Source organism: Talpa europaea (genome assembly GCF_964194135.1).
Source record: "Talpa europaea genome assembly, chromosome: 2".
NCBI lineage: Eukaryota > Metazoa > Chordata > Mammalia > Eulipotyphla > Talpidae > Talpa > Talpa europaea.
Genome location: NC_140068.1, coordinates 63,216,176 through 63,230,708, shown reverse-complemented (window position 1 = coordinate 63,230,708; position 14,533 = coordinate 63,216,176).

Below are 14,533 nucleotides of genomic sequence, written 5' to 3'. Positions count from 1 at the left end.
ATGAGAGAGCAGACCATGGAAGGTCCAGTGATGACCATAGACACACAGATGCTGCTGTGGAGATGGGGGGAGAAATCAAGATGGGAACCCACTCTGAATCACTGAATAGTGTCCTAAATTCTTCTCTTTCTAAAGTAAAATCTCCTGTGCTGTGGTCATAAAATAAATGTGATTAAATGTGTGGTATGGTGTTCATATTAATATTTTATTTTGTAGAGTGTGTTTGGCCACATGGTTTGTGTCCTGATAATCTGTTCTCATTCTGCTCTGAGAAACTGTCATTGTGAGTAAATACTTAAATTTTTCCTTTGTCTATTCCATCATTTATATCTAAACTATCCTAGTTATATTTGCCTATTTAAGTCAAAAGGATTGGCCTTGGGAGATGAAAATTTTAACCTCAGGTTTTATTGGAACCATAGAAAAGTGTCACCCTTTCAGGGATGAGGGGAAGGAAGAGGAATAAGTACACTGAAATGTCAACTTGAGCTTTGGATCTGTGAGGACAGCCTGCCCATTTGCTGCTTTCCAAGTTTATCCCTCCTACTGAATCTGTGTTTTGAATTATTTTTCCCCTAGATGTGTTAGTTCTTTTTTCCAAGTTGAACCTTATTTTATTTTCCTCACTAGGGCCCATTTTATTATTCCAACATTTCCCATTTTAGTATCATCTGCAGAATCCATTTAGACCCTGTTTACTCCTTGCTGAGGTCTCTGAGACACAGAATGGGATAGGGCCTGGGGTCAGGCCCTGAATTTTCTCTCCTCTATGTGCCTCATCACCTATATTGACCACAAAAGGTGGATTTAATTTGCTACATGATTTCTCTGCTGAAGGGGATGATTTATGCTCCCTTATAACACAAAACTGAAATGGAAAAGATAAGAACAATGTGTTTGCTTTTGCTGCTTGGCAATCAACAAACATTTATTAATCATTAGTCAACACACATCCAAACCTGGGCTAAGATGCATGGATTCTATAAAGGGTAGTGAACCTTGACCCCTCTCTTAAGGAAGAGATTATTTAATTTAGCAAAAGGGGTACACACACACACACACTCCTGACAATGTGAGGCCACTGTGCATGAATATACAGCAGTCATTATAGAATTTTCCTGAGAGTGGGAAATAGCCACATGGAACGAAACTTTCATAATTGGTTTGGCAGAAGAAAAGCTTCCTTCCCAAGTGTTTATTTTAAAATTCATATTGCACTCTTCTAGGTGTTTATTGAGCAGGTACTATATTAGAGTAATGCTTCTAAGGGAGGAAGAGTAACAAACAGAGCTCAGGCTATAATCAAGCTTTCAGCAGACAAGAAATAATTATTTGCAGTGTGGTGTGATGGGAGCTATCAAAACTTTTCACTCTGGGATGATTTTTTTCTGCTAAAAGTAAACAAAACAAGATGTGATCTACATGGGTTGTTAGATTCATACATTTTCATTCATTTATTCACTATTCATCTTGAGTGTTTATTCGGTGTAAGAAAGTAGACCAGACAATACGTAAATGTGAAGAAAAATTGGACTCGGATCCTAAAGTAAAATCTAATAGGGACAAATATACTGAAAATTCGTAGTATAAAGTAGAAAATGATTGCTCCATTTTTACCTGGCTATATTTCAAAAAGCAACATATACCTAAGGGAATCATTCAGAACACATTTCTGTTATATAAAAAGGAGGTTTCATATTAAATGTGCAAATGAATGATGAGTCCATTTTTGGAGTGTGGGTATCTGGCTTCTGCCTTTTAGGAGAATTGTGCAAAAAACCACCAATTATGGCCATCTCACTTTTGGAAATGTGTGACTAGCTTGGGTGGTTCATATTCAGAAAAGTATAACAATAGCAACATTCACAGCTAGTATGTATTCAGCATTTACTCTATGCCAAGCCCTGAGTTAACAATTTAAAATTGCAGAATCTCATTTACTCTTCCCAAAAGTCCCAGATCACTTTTATTATTTTCCATATTTCACATGAAATAATCCAATCCAATAGAAACTCTCATGTTCCTCCCCATCCAGCAGCAACTGAGGTTTAACTAAAACAGACTAAGTCAAATGTCAAAATTCAAGAGGTAGGCATTGCCATGGAAACAAAAAGGTCTGACTTTGGTCACGGCCAAAGGCAATGTTCTTAAACTCAGGTGCACACTGGAAACATGGGATCTTACAGATAGCATGGCTTTAATTCAGTATCATCAGACTCTCAGGGCATTTGCAATGGCTCTCAAGTTATTCTAAGAGAAAACCAGAAGAGGAGAAAAACAATTATCTTAAAAATAAACAAACAATAATTCCATAGTTTTCATGTTTATGGTTAAAATTGATAAAAACACCCATCAGTAAATTCTGAGAACTGAATCCTTTCCCCAGGAAATATCAAACTACCTGATGCTGTGAATTGTTCTATAATAGGAAAAATCTATCCACATGATTTGAGCAGAATATGACATTCAATCAAGTGTCCCAAGATGTCAAAATTTATGTGTCTACCTTCCAACCTGTCTGACTGAAATTTATACACCAGAACTCCAAGGCTTATCTATAAAAGTTATTGAAAATACATTTTATAAAGAAGAAAGAAAGATGGCGTCGTTCTGAATATGAGGGACTTGGAAGACCTCAGATTAACTGAAGCACCTTTAAATGGATACTGAATGTTACCACAGTCATCCCTTTACCATTACTTTCCCTCCACACACGTTAGAGACACATATTATATAAGCCTATGAAAAAAGTTTAAACGCGCACATAACAGATGATATGTGCAAAAACACATATTTTCTGAACATGATTGATGACTCACAGATAAAATAATATTTCTTTATGTCCAACATCTCTTAATTCAGAATTTTATAATAAATTCTAATCTTATCAGCTGACAGGTAAAAAGGAGGCATTATGGCCATAAATACCCAGGAGTATACTGCTCATAAAGAAACAGGTGTAAATTCTATATTGGAGTCAACAAATTTTAAAGTTTAAAAAATTTCCTTGTGAAAATTTTGCTTGATAGATCAAAATTTGGTATCATGACTTGACAGAGGTAAGGGATAATTATTAATAAGTATATCAACTTTTATAAAATATGAATCACCTTTAAAATTCAATGAATTCAATGACAGGCTTACAAAGATGTTTTTCACTTAGAATACAGTTCTGTTTTCATGGAGATTATACATTTTCCTAAATGCTGCAAATAAATTCAACATTTTTAAAGATGTCAGTTAATTTATTCCAATGAATTACAGGTTTTTAGATCCCAAGCCAATGTTTTCACTTGACAATTGAAATTGGTTCGTGGAGTATTATTTTAGGCTAGCTAAATCGAATGACCTTTCTGCTCTCCAAGTTTCAAGCCACAGATTTCAGGAACAGAGACCAATGAAATGTGTATCCTCCATTCTAACAGGCAAAAGTAGCAAGGAGCTTTTCCTGTGGCTAGTAAAGAGCATGTTTCCTAATGAGAAAATGACGGCTTGAGCACTCTAACACATCAAATCATTTCCTGGTCTGTGTTTTACATGTGGCTTCCTACTTTTATCGGATACACTGATTTGTATTCCTGATACTTCCGACTTTGATCTCCATTTGCATTAGAAATGTTCTCTATAAGTGAGTTGGACTCCCTGTTTCTCTCTTCTGCCCTAAGTGATTGTTGAAAGGGAATGAAAGTGTAGGAAATGGGAGAACAAATCAAAAAGGAAATTTCTTCTACGGGAATGGAAAGAAGCTGTCAATACTTTCGTTTGGCTTGGGGCTCTGATGTCAGTTTTTACATGACTAAGTCGCTGATTGCTAATGCTTTTTGTTTACAGTTGTTGGTATCCCACAAGTGAACCTGTTAGGGGGAAAAGGATGTCCTAAAGCTAATTCCATACAGGCTTTGTAGACTCCACCCCCCACTCCAGACCAAAGCCAAAGACCCTGGGAACTCCAAATCCCATCACCACCAAAGGGAAGGTGGCTGGGACCTGAGGGTGGACCTACTCTTCCCTTTCCTGCCATCATTGTGTCAGGGCACAGGGGATAATTCTCCAACCCATCTGGGTTCTTCTTTGGTTGGATGGATGTATAAATTAATATAAGACAGATTAGTGGGAGAAAAAGACCAACTTAACAAACATATGGAGATGATACAGAGCTTTACATTCTAAGGTAAATGAGGTAAACCAGGGGTTTATATCCCATGCCAAGGAATAAGGGGCATGAAAAGAGGAGGGGATTTCATATGACAAGGATGGGGAGACTTCATATGACAAAACCTTGCCTCTGGATATTTGTCCTGCCTGAAGATAGTTTTCTCTAATAAGGTTGCTTCTGGAGATCCTTAAATCTAGTCAAATTATATCCTTTAAGTAGTGGTAACAGTTTCTCTTGAGGCTCACAGGGCCTCGATTGATCTTAATTCTGTATACCAGTGTGACAGATACTTGAAAAGTCCTATGCAGACATCTTGGAAGAAGTCTATTTGAAACTTTTTTGTGAGACTGATCCTATAATTTCTCCATATAATATCTCACATTGCTTTGCTTTGAAATTAAGAGACTCAAAAATCCAAACAAAAGAGAGGAGGAGAGAAAAAGCAGAGTTGATCTCTGCCTATGTATCTCTCTCCCTTACTTCTTTCTTTACCTGCTGTATTGTCGGCATTTGACTTCTTTACTCTTAAACACTTAGACTTTATTTATCCTAACACACCAGAGTTTATAACTATTTACAGTTCATAAAAGGGGTGCACTGCATGATTTTTTTTCATAATTAAGTAAAATGTTTGCTAGCATTGAAATGGAGGGACACAAGTCTTTCTTTATGCATAGGCTTTATTTAATACATTGTTTTACAGGATGTTATAGTAGTAATAATCCTAAGAACATGATAAAAAGAATTTACAGTTTTGTAGATGGAGTAGTAATAAATTACAATCAAATGTTGTTAGAAGTAGTGTTTTAAAATGCATCTACTATGGCAGAATAAGACTGATTCTTAATAGATAACAAGTTTATACCTTGAAGAGAACATGCACACATTTCTAGAAACTGAATAACAACAGACATATATCAGATTTTGGTTGGAATTTGGAAGGGATGACTGTCATCAGTTGAATAGCCTTTTTTAATGACTAGAGAATAAAACTAGCCACAGTTACAGTGAAGGGCAGCCAGAGAACAGAAGACAAAGCCAAAGATAACCACGGGCTCTAGAGAGTGAGGATAGCCTGAAAAGGGGAAGTTCAGAGAAAGGAGACCCTACATTCTAAATAAGTCTCTGCTCAAATCTCTGATTGACTGTGTGGTCACACATACTTGGGCAAACTCAAAGTAGTTGGCCTTATACATAAAAGGGTTGTACTGAGATCTACAGTACCTCCCCCACAGATGAAATAGGACTTGTAATTTGTATCTAATAAACTTCACTGTCTACTAAAATTAACATATCAATAATAGTGGTAGAAAAACAAAATTGGAGGCTACTCCATTTTACAATTTCAAGAAATTTAATAAACTACAGGCAGAATAACCACAATTACAATGCCTACTTTCATCAAAATGGGTCTGCCTGGAAAGCAAAGAGACTCTTAATAGCAGTTAGAGGGAAAATACACACACACACACACACGCATATATAAAAGATTGTACACATGAGTTTCACACCAGAATCAACAAGGGGCAGGAGATCAAGGACCAAATCTTTGAAGTACAAAGAAAAATAAAACAAAAGCTGTTAAGCCAAATTCTAGTCCAGCACAATGTTTCAAGAATGAAAGTGAAATAAAGATGTTTTGAATTAATAAACATAGACCGAAAGGGTCACAACTAAAAATGATAAGATCTATACTTCAAGAAAGGCAGTTTTTCAAGGTGAAAGGAAGTGATTCATTAAGAAATGAATGAAAAATGTCAGAAATGGCAAATATGTATGCATAAAGAATGACTTCTTTCTTAGTTTCTTTAAAATAAATGTAATGGTTTAAAACAAAAATTGTAACATTGTCTTGTGAGAGAATCTATGATCTTGCATATGAAAACTATAAAATAAAGAAGAGCAGGGAAATGTATATCAGCATATTTTGAATTGGAACCAGAATACAGATTATAGAATACAGTAATACATATAGATTTCAGTGTATATTTGGGTTAGTTTACATGCATACATCTCAGCTCTGTCCACTGAGAAAGTATAAAAACAGTGACATTCTACTTGCAATTAGCAGAGATAGCACTCAGTTCTTGTATTCTAAATATCATTTTCCAATAATTGGAACCAAGGAGATGTGATTGGTTCTGAGTCTTTGGCTGGAAAAATGTAAAGCCACTTTCTGGTGCTAGAAAATAAGGAAGTGTTCAAAAAGGGAAGAGATCATGTTAAAAGGGGACAGAAGGTAACCTGAAAAATCTCTCAATAGCTAAATCTAGAATAATTTGACAACAAACTAAATGAAGATGGTATTGTTGTACAATACAAATAATAAACCATGGATATAAATTAATAACAGTTAGGGGAGAAGTAATAGCTCTTCCTTACAGAATAATTCCAATAAAAATATGTAAGAAATGAAAAATATATTCCACCATTATGGAAATTGTGGAGATTCCTCAAAACACTAAAAATGGATCTGTCATATGATCCAGTGATTCTGTTCCAAGCAATCTACCCAAAGAACACAAAACCTTAATTCAAAAGAAAACCTTCATTCCTATGTTTATTGTAGCACTATTTACAACAGTCAAGACATGGAAACAACCTAAATGCCTCTAAACAGATGAATGGATCAAAAAGTTGTGTTATATATACACAATAGAATACTAGCAATCAAAAAAGATAAACTCCTGCCATTTGTGGCAACATGAATAGAGTTGGAAGGGATTATGCTAAGTGATATGAGTCAGAAAGAAAAAGATAAATATCAGATGGTTTCACTTATATGTGAACTATAGAGAAACCAAACAAAAGATTAAGAAAAAGACAAAATTTGCAAGCTTACCATAGATCTGAGGCATGCAGCAAGAGAGGTGGAGGGAGAGGGGCTGAAACTGGGGAGGGAAGAGCACAAAGATCTGTGGTGGTAGATCACGGGTGCCCTGGTGGTGGGAGAACTATGGGGAGTACACCTGAGGGAAAAACCAATTATTGTACAAAAAATGAACACCGAGGTAATAAAACAAAAGAAAAATTAAAAAAAAACACTATTAGGGGAACGGTATCTGTATCACAGATTAAAAGATTCCATTTTGATCTTAATGTAATTTATGAGGCCAACATCTGCAAAGTAATATCATATTAAAAACTGAGTCTATCTGAAAAAAAAAAAAGAATTTGATCCATCATTATACATTAAATCTCTGAGAACACATAGGTAGTAAAAACAAGTTGGTGAAATTTTTGTATTTGCAAATGGTACTAATTGTTACTCTTATAAGAAATACATGAATAATTTTTCCTAAAAAAAGAAATAGACAATCCCCATTAGAAATTATAGTCATCATTTTGAAGGAAAGTTCACTGATGGATGCTACATTCCTATTACATACAAATGGAAGAATAATAGATTTATAATGGAGAAATGTGCTGCATTTTAATCAAAGGTTCATGGTTAACATGACAGGAAATAAGACATATCAACATCATGTATCCCTTGGTATATTTCACTGACAAGGGAATAGCATTACTTTAGTATTCTTGCCCAAAATGTATAACTTCAAACTAATTATGAAATAACATTAGAAAAACATAAATAACCAAGGTGGAACTGTCTTAAAAAATGGTCAAGGTGATAAAGCATATGGAAGGTGGGAATAAGGACAGTACCCTCTTCTGAGAAGACAAAGGTAAGAGGCTGAATATACAAATAAATAATGATCAGACCATGTGTGAAAATCGAAGTCTGACTCACAATCTGTAACAATTACTCTAGAAAGTCAGTCCATTATGTGCAATAGCCAATCCATGAAGCCAAACTGCTATTTGTTGTAAGCAAGCCAGGAAGCTAAATAATACCTCTATTGCCAGGATTTGATTAATAACTGACAGCTTCCGAAAATTTTGCTTTGGCTTCCAACTTGGGGCCAATAGGAAAAGTCACATACCAACTCATAAGTAATCACATATGATATCCTGCTTCTACTTAGCTTCCCTATGCCAACAGCCTTCAATCAGGCATACCTGAAATCGATTCTTTTTTCCATAATAAACTTGCTCATTCTTCTTCTTGCCTTCAAGTGTCTGCCAAATGCAAGTGATGCTAGCTGTCTCCTGGTTATAGCAAACTCAATACTTGTACTTATTCTTCCTTGGGTGGTCTTATTTCCACAAAAGATACTTAAATGCAATATTGGGTTTTGAATAGAAAAATGGTATTAGTGTAAAAACTGGTGAAATCCAAAAGAAATTTCTAGTTTATTAATAATATTGTACCATTCTTATTATACCAGGTTTGATAATTATGATTATAAAAGATGCTAAAATTAAGGAAAGCTCTATAGATCTTTGGGAACTTCCATTGTTAGTTGGGAAAGATTCTGAGTGGCTATATATTATCTCAAATGCAAAGTTGAGAAATAAAAATTTGGAAAAATCAGAAAAAACTACATACAACCTTGGGAAGCAAAAAATATAAACTACAAAAAATACATTAAGTTTCACTTTAACATCTAATCCTGTTTTTCTTTTCAAAAGGAAGAGAAAACAAAAACATGCCAATAATCGAGATTATCTGTAGTAGATGTATCTGCCAAAACGTTACAACCAAAAAATCTCAGTTTTAGGAAGAAAACCAACCCTTTATAAATGGTAATAATACTTTCACTGAAATTTCTCAAAAGAAGATATAGTTATGATAAGTGTATGAAAAGACACGACATCACTAGTCATGAGAAAAATGAAAACAATTGAGAAAGAGCTATCTCACACATTAGAATGGATGAAATTAAAAAGACTAATAGTATGAAGCTTTGGTGAGGACATGGAGGAGTGTTTGATGGTGGAAATGTAAAATTAGGCAAACATCATGAAAAACAATTTACAAGTTCATATAATTTTAAATATACAGTTAATACTCTTAGAGGAGAAACAAACGATGACTTGTACAGGCATATCCAGAACAGCTCTTAACTAGAAATAGTACAGATGTTCAACAACAGGTGTGTATTAGGTGCGTCAGTTAGAATAAAGAAAGTCATGATGTATACAGTCACATGAATGGTTTATTTTTTATTTTTTTAAGATTTATTTATTTATGCATATAAGAGCTGGGATACAGGCCAGAGATGCGGAGGGTGAAAGGATCCATCAGAGACAGAGTGGGGAGCAGAACAGGCAGACGGACCAAAAACACTGCTGAGGGTAGCAGCGGGCAAGACAGGAGAGGTCTGCTGCGCCATGTGGGTTTCTCTCTGGCTGGCCAGGGATCAAATTCATGCTGCAGAGGCTGCGGATTGCTTCATAGTGCAGTGCTTAACCCCTTGCGCCACCAGGGAAGCCCATCACATGAATGTTTTAAAAAAATAATTATACTGAGTGAGCAAAGCCAGATATAGAAAAGTTTACACTCTATAATTCCATTTGCATGAATACAAATTCTTTTTCATTAATAGAAAACAGAGCAGTGGCTGTCTGGGGGGGAGGTAAAGGAAGGATGGACTACAAAGGAGCACTAGAAATGATGTGGGGTTCATGGAAACATTCTGCCTTTTAATTGTGTTGGTGGTTTGATGGGTGTGTGCATCTGTCAAAATTTATTGTATTGTACTTTCTATGCATCAGTTTTGGATACCCAAAATATATTTCAATACATTTGATAACAAGAAAAGGAAAATGAATAATATAATTTCAATTCTGGAGGAGACTTAGAGATCCCTTAGTGACCTTACTTGAGGAGGGGATCATAGGTTAGAATCTAGATCTTTTGCTTCCCGGTATGTGCTGTGTTAACTACTTAATTATATGTATGTACATGCATGCATAACAATTCTGAGTAGGATAGGACATCCTATAAGATCTGTTCTCCTCTTATTTAATTTCTGAAAGCACCTTATTCTTAAATGTGTACTGTCTGAACTGGCTACTCTGCCTGTCTTGCTAAAAGGGGAGCAGGAAGGCCATTGATTTCTCAGAACATATTGGTTTGTCTGGCTTTTCCAGAAATGATAGGAATTCCTATTAGGGTACATTTCCAAGACCTGGAAATGTTTTCAATAAGCCATGAGAAGTCTTGGCTCAACTTCCTATTTAGTTCATGCCTTTTGGGCTTCACAGAACACTCAATCTACAACATGTGCTAGAAACCTGGATGAGGCTATGATTGAAAACTTCTGTCTCTCATCCACCACTGCTTTTTCTTTCACTCAGTGGGCCATTTCCACCTGCCTGGGAAAGCAAACCTCACAGCAGCAGCAGCAATGGGAGATAAAGGTAAAAAGTAGGTAAAGACCCTTTCTGGGTCTTCAAGCTGACTCTCACAGCCTCTCTTTATCCAGTTCATCTGAGCTAATCTCCAAATCTTCATCTTGTCATTTACAGTACTCCTAAAGGAGAAGTATCTGAATATCAGTTCATATAGCACACTTGAGCATCTATCAAGAACAAAAAAGTTCAGTTCAGTTCAAACATGTGACAGGAGCTGTGGAATGCACAGAGAGTTACTAAACACAAGTGGCTTAGAAACTAGAAGGGGAGACAGATGCAGTAGCTGATGATTTTTACCACATGCATGGCAATATATGTTCGGTGTTCATGCAGGATTTTCTTTTTTCCTTGTCAGACTGACTAAAATGCAACAGGGGTTTTGACAAAAAAAAAATGTTCTAAATTCCATATTAAAATATTAGGAAAGGGAAAAGTACAAGTGTAATTTTTTTTTATTCTGAGTTTCCTTCTTTGTGAAGTGAATATTTGGATAACTTTAAAACCAATCCTACAACTCTTTGATGATGATAGCAGGCTGTCTTGTTCAATAGGATGATGGAATGGGTCATCTCTAAAGATCAACTCTTGGAACTTACTTTGTGTTTATAAGCCCTACATGCTGCCAGATTTCTTCAAGTTTCTGTGACTCTAACAAGAAGTGTTGGTTCCCTTAACAATTCTCTGTATCTTCTTGCATGTGGCTGTATCCCGTCGTAAACTTGGCTCATCCAGCTAGGTCTTTACAAAGATGCAGATGTTTCTTAAAAGTGGCAAAAAGATCAAAGAACCTCTTTTGTGCCTGATGTGCTGGAATGGGTCTGATTTTTGCAAAATCTGATTTGGACATATTAAATAAAACCAGAAACTAGTAGTTTGCAAAGGTTGCTGTGAAGTGTGGAGCTTCATGGGTCAAAATTTTAGCATACAAAAATGGCAAATTTAATTGTCTTTCTCTTTTTAATTGTATCTACACATAGAAAACTAACAAAATGGCTGCTGTTGCACATTATGACTTAGTTGCTTTAGAATATTAATTCATCTGCAAATAATTAGACCAAGTCTATGGACTAGTGCTCATTCTTTATTTATTCTAAATATGACCAAAGAGTGTAGTTAACAAGTGGAATGATATTTCAAAGTAAACTATAATAAACAAATATAAAATGAGCATTTGCTTCATGCAAAGCACTCAATAGGAACTAAGGAAACATACAGAAGCATTAAACGGCTCCTTCCCACACAGAATACATGCTAAAAGAGAGTAAGAAACACACTTGTGACAAGAATACAATCCTATAAAATTATACAAAAACTTACAGAAATTAAAGTTAAGGAGCTCAAGTCCAGTTAGTTTAGACAGATTTTTATTTTGTATTTAATAATTCTATTATTCTTCCTCATAAAATGGGCACCTATTTTTAGTTCCAGGCTTGATGTCAAGAGGTAAATAATTCAAAATGAGTTTTATTTATTTATTTATTTATTTATTTTTTAAAGATCCATTTATTCATCCATACAGGGGCTGGGGTACAGGCCAGAGATCAAAATGAGTTTTAAATGATAACTAAGGTGCAAATAGTCCTGTCTCAGTGTGTTTGCATTCTAAAACTATAAAAATCCGTAAGAATAACACTGTTGATAAAATAATAGGCAGAAAAGTTGATGTACTTTTTGTATATCCTCCCTCGATGGTCATCCTGTTAGTGGGCAGAATGAAGCATAACCTGGAACCGCCAAAACTTGTGTGTTTTAAATAGGTTCTGCCATCTGTCACATAAAGACATAACATACTCTAAGTGTGTAAGAACTTCAATAGGAAAAGAATATTAGTAGAGTTAGTATGCATTAGAAAGAGGAAAAGAAAAGGAATATAGTTTCCAAATGAATCACCCAAAGTTTACCTAACCCCTTGCGGGTAAATGCCCAGCCAAATGGGGTTGACCTAAAGGCGGCCTTTGAGACCTAAAAGCTTTCCATGGGTCTACGGCACATATTGATGGGGAATCATAGGAAAAAGGCAAAAGAGGCCAGGCAACTCTGGAAAGGAAAATAGCAAAATCAAAATACAAGTCAAGATAAAGGCTGCCATTGTCTCACCCACATCTCTTTTCAGTGTCTTCTGGCCTGTTCCCTAAGTCTCTGGTATAAGGCGAAGGCCAAGAAGCAAGCACAGCTTCTTCACATGTCTCCCTGCACCACATGCCTCCTCTAGCCTTCTTTCTTCTTCCATTCTTTTTCCAGCTTCTCATTGCTATTATGCTCCTTCCTTGGGTGAAGCAATGAATCTAGAACCTCCTGTTTTTAGGGGATTACACAGTTATAGTCCTAACATCCTTCAGTTCATTTATTATACTTAAAGATAACAAGTATATCCTTAAGTTAAGCCAGCTATCTGTATAAGCTCTATAATTGTCTCTTTTAAAATTTTTAGAAATTAATTGCTACCTGTAATGTGACATTTCCTTCTGAAATTTGCATATCGTGTTGCTATTAAGACATGACTTTCTTATAAAATTGGGATATAGAAACTTTTTAATATTAATATAAACAAAAGAGCAGAAATGGGACATTTCCATAGACAATATTTTCCCCTGAGTTTTGACTCGCGCTAGTCTGAGAGGCATCTGGTAAGCAGATTGGATGGAGTCATTCCAATATGAAGGGAAAGAAAATTTTGAATTTTAAAATATCAGAAAAGTGCAAATAACTAGAATACAATAACAACTTGAGAACTAGAGTCAGATTATCTTGGTATGTAGATTTCTCCTACAACTTAAAATTATCTTAGATGCCAAGAAAGAAGTCTCATGAGCTTCTTTTCACTTCTAAAAATTCTAAGATCCAATAATAATCTCACTTTCTATTTGAATGAAGTGTACATACTTTCTCACTGAATTATATTTGGGAAAATATACCATTATTCATTTAACTTAGTAAATATTTACAAAGCAACTTCTTTGCTTCAGACTGTGCTCTAGCTGAAGAAATGAAAGAGTAAATGTTTTATTTCTCAGCTGGATTACCCTTTAGTGAAGATTTTGATGGGCATTAAACATATAAACATACAAGAAATACTCCAAAACATTTGTAGGATACAGATAGAGAGGTAAGCATTTCATTACCATTTTAAATATCCTCTTTTTAACTCTTTCTTTACTTTCACCATTTTTCCTTATTTGGACTATAGGTGTTTCTCAAATTAAGTAGCCAAGTTTGCATTTCCATCTTTTTAAGAAAAACAACTTTTTAAAATTGTAGTAAATGACTTATGTATTGCCTTGATATTTCTGAAGAAATTGCTATTTGTAATTCTTGGGCAAAAATGAGATCCAATGAATATTTTCAGCATAGTTAAGCAAGTAGTGTGTGAAAATACTTATTAAATTATAAATAACACAACTCAGGATAATTTACGTTTACTCCATAAAGAATTCCATTTCTATGAACAAAATTATATTCCAACATGGTCTATTTCAGCATGGAATTATGATTTGATATTTAGCAGGGGATCCTTATTTTACATTCAACCCAAATAACTTTACTTACTGAGAGAAAAAAAAAAGCAAACAAACATCAATTCATTGTAAAATAAAGATTGTCAGAGATTCTGGAAATGAATTAATCCAAAATAAGAGAGAAGACTCAAGAATAAGGACAGCACACTTTTCAGAGGGGACAGTGGAGAGGTTAGACAGCTGAGAAAATGGTTTGTATTGGATGACACTTGAGAGGAGCTTTTGGCTCTCCAGGACTCCTACCATTAACCACCCACATGGCCCTTTTAAGATTTCCATTTTATTGAATGACACCCACCTTGTTACTGCTGACCCCACCTTGTTGTATTTGCTTTGAACCCCAAAAAACCTTTTATCAGTGAAAGTTGTTGCAGCTGCAAAGCAGGTGGTATTCCGAGCATAGCTTAATTTGCTGAGTCATTGCCCGGAGGATTATTAAGTATTTGTATCATAATTGGCAATTTGGTAAATTGATACTTGAAAATCTGGAAGTTAGTATGTTATCTCACTTTTTCTCTGGAAAATAAGAAACCTATTAAGCATTTGAATTTGAATTAAAAAAAAAAAAACTTGTATCTTTCCTTTTTCCTATATTTGTATG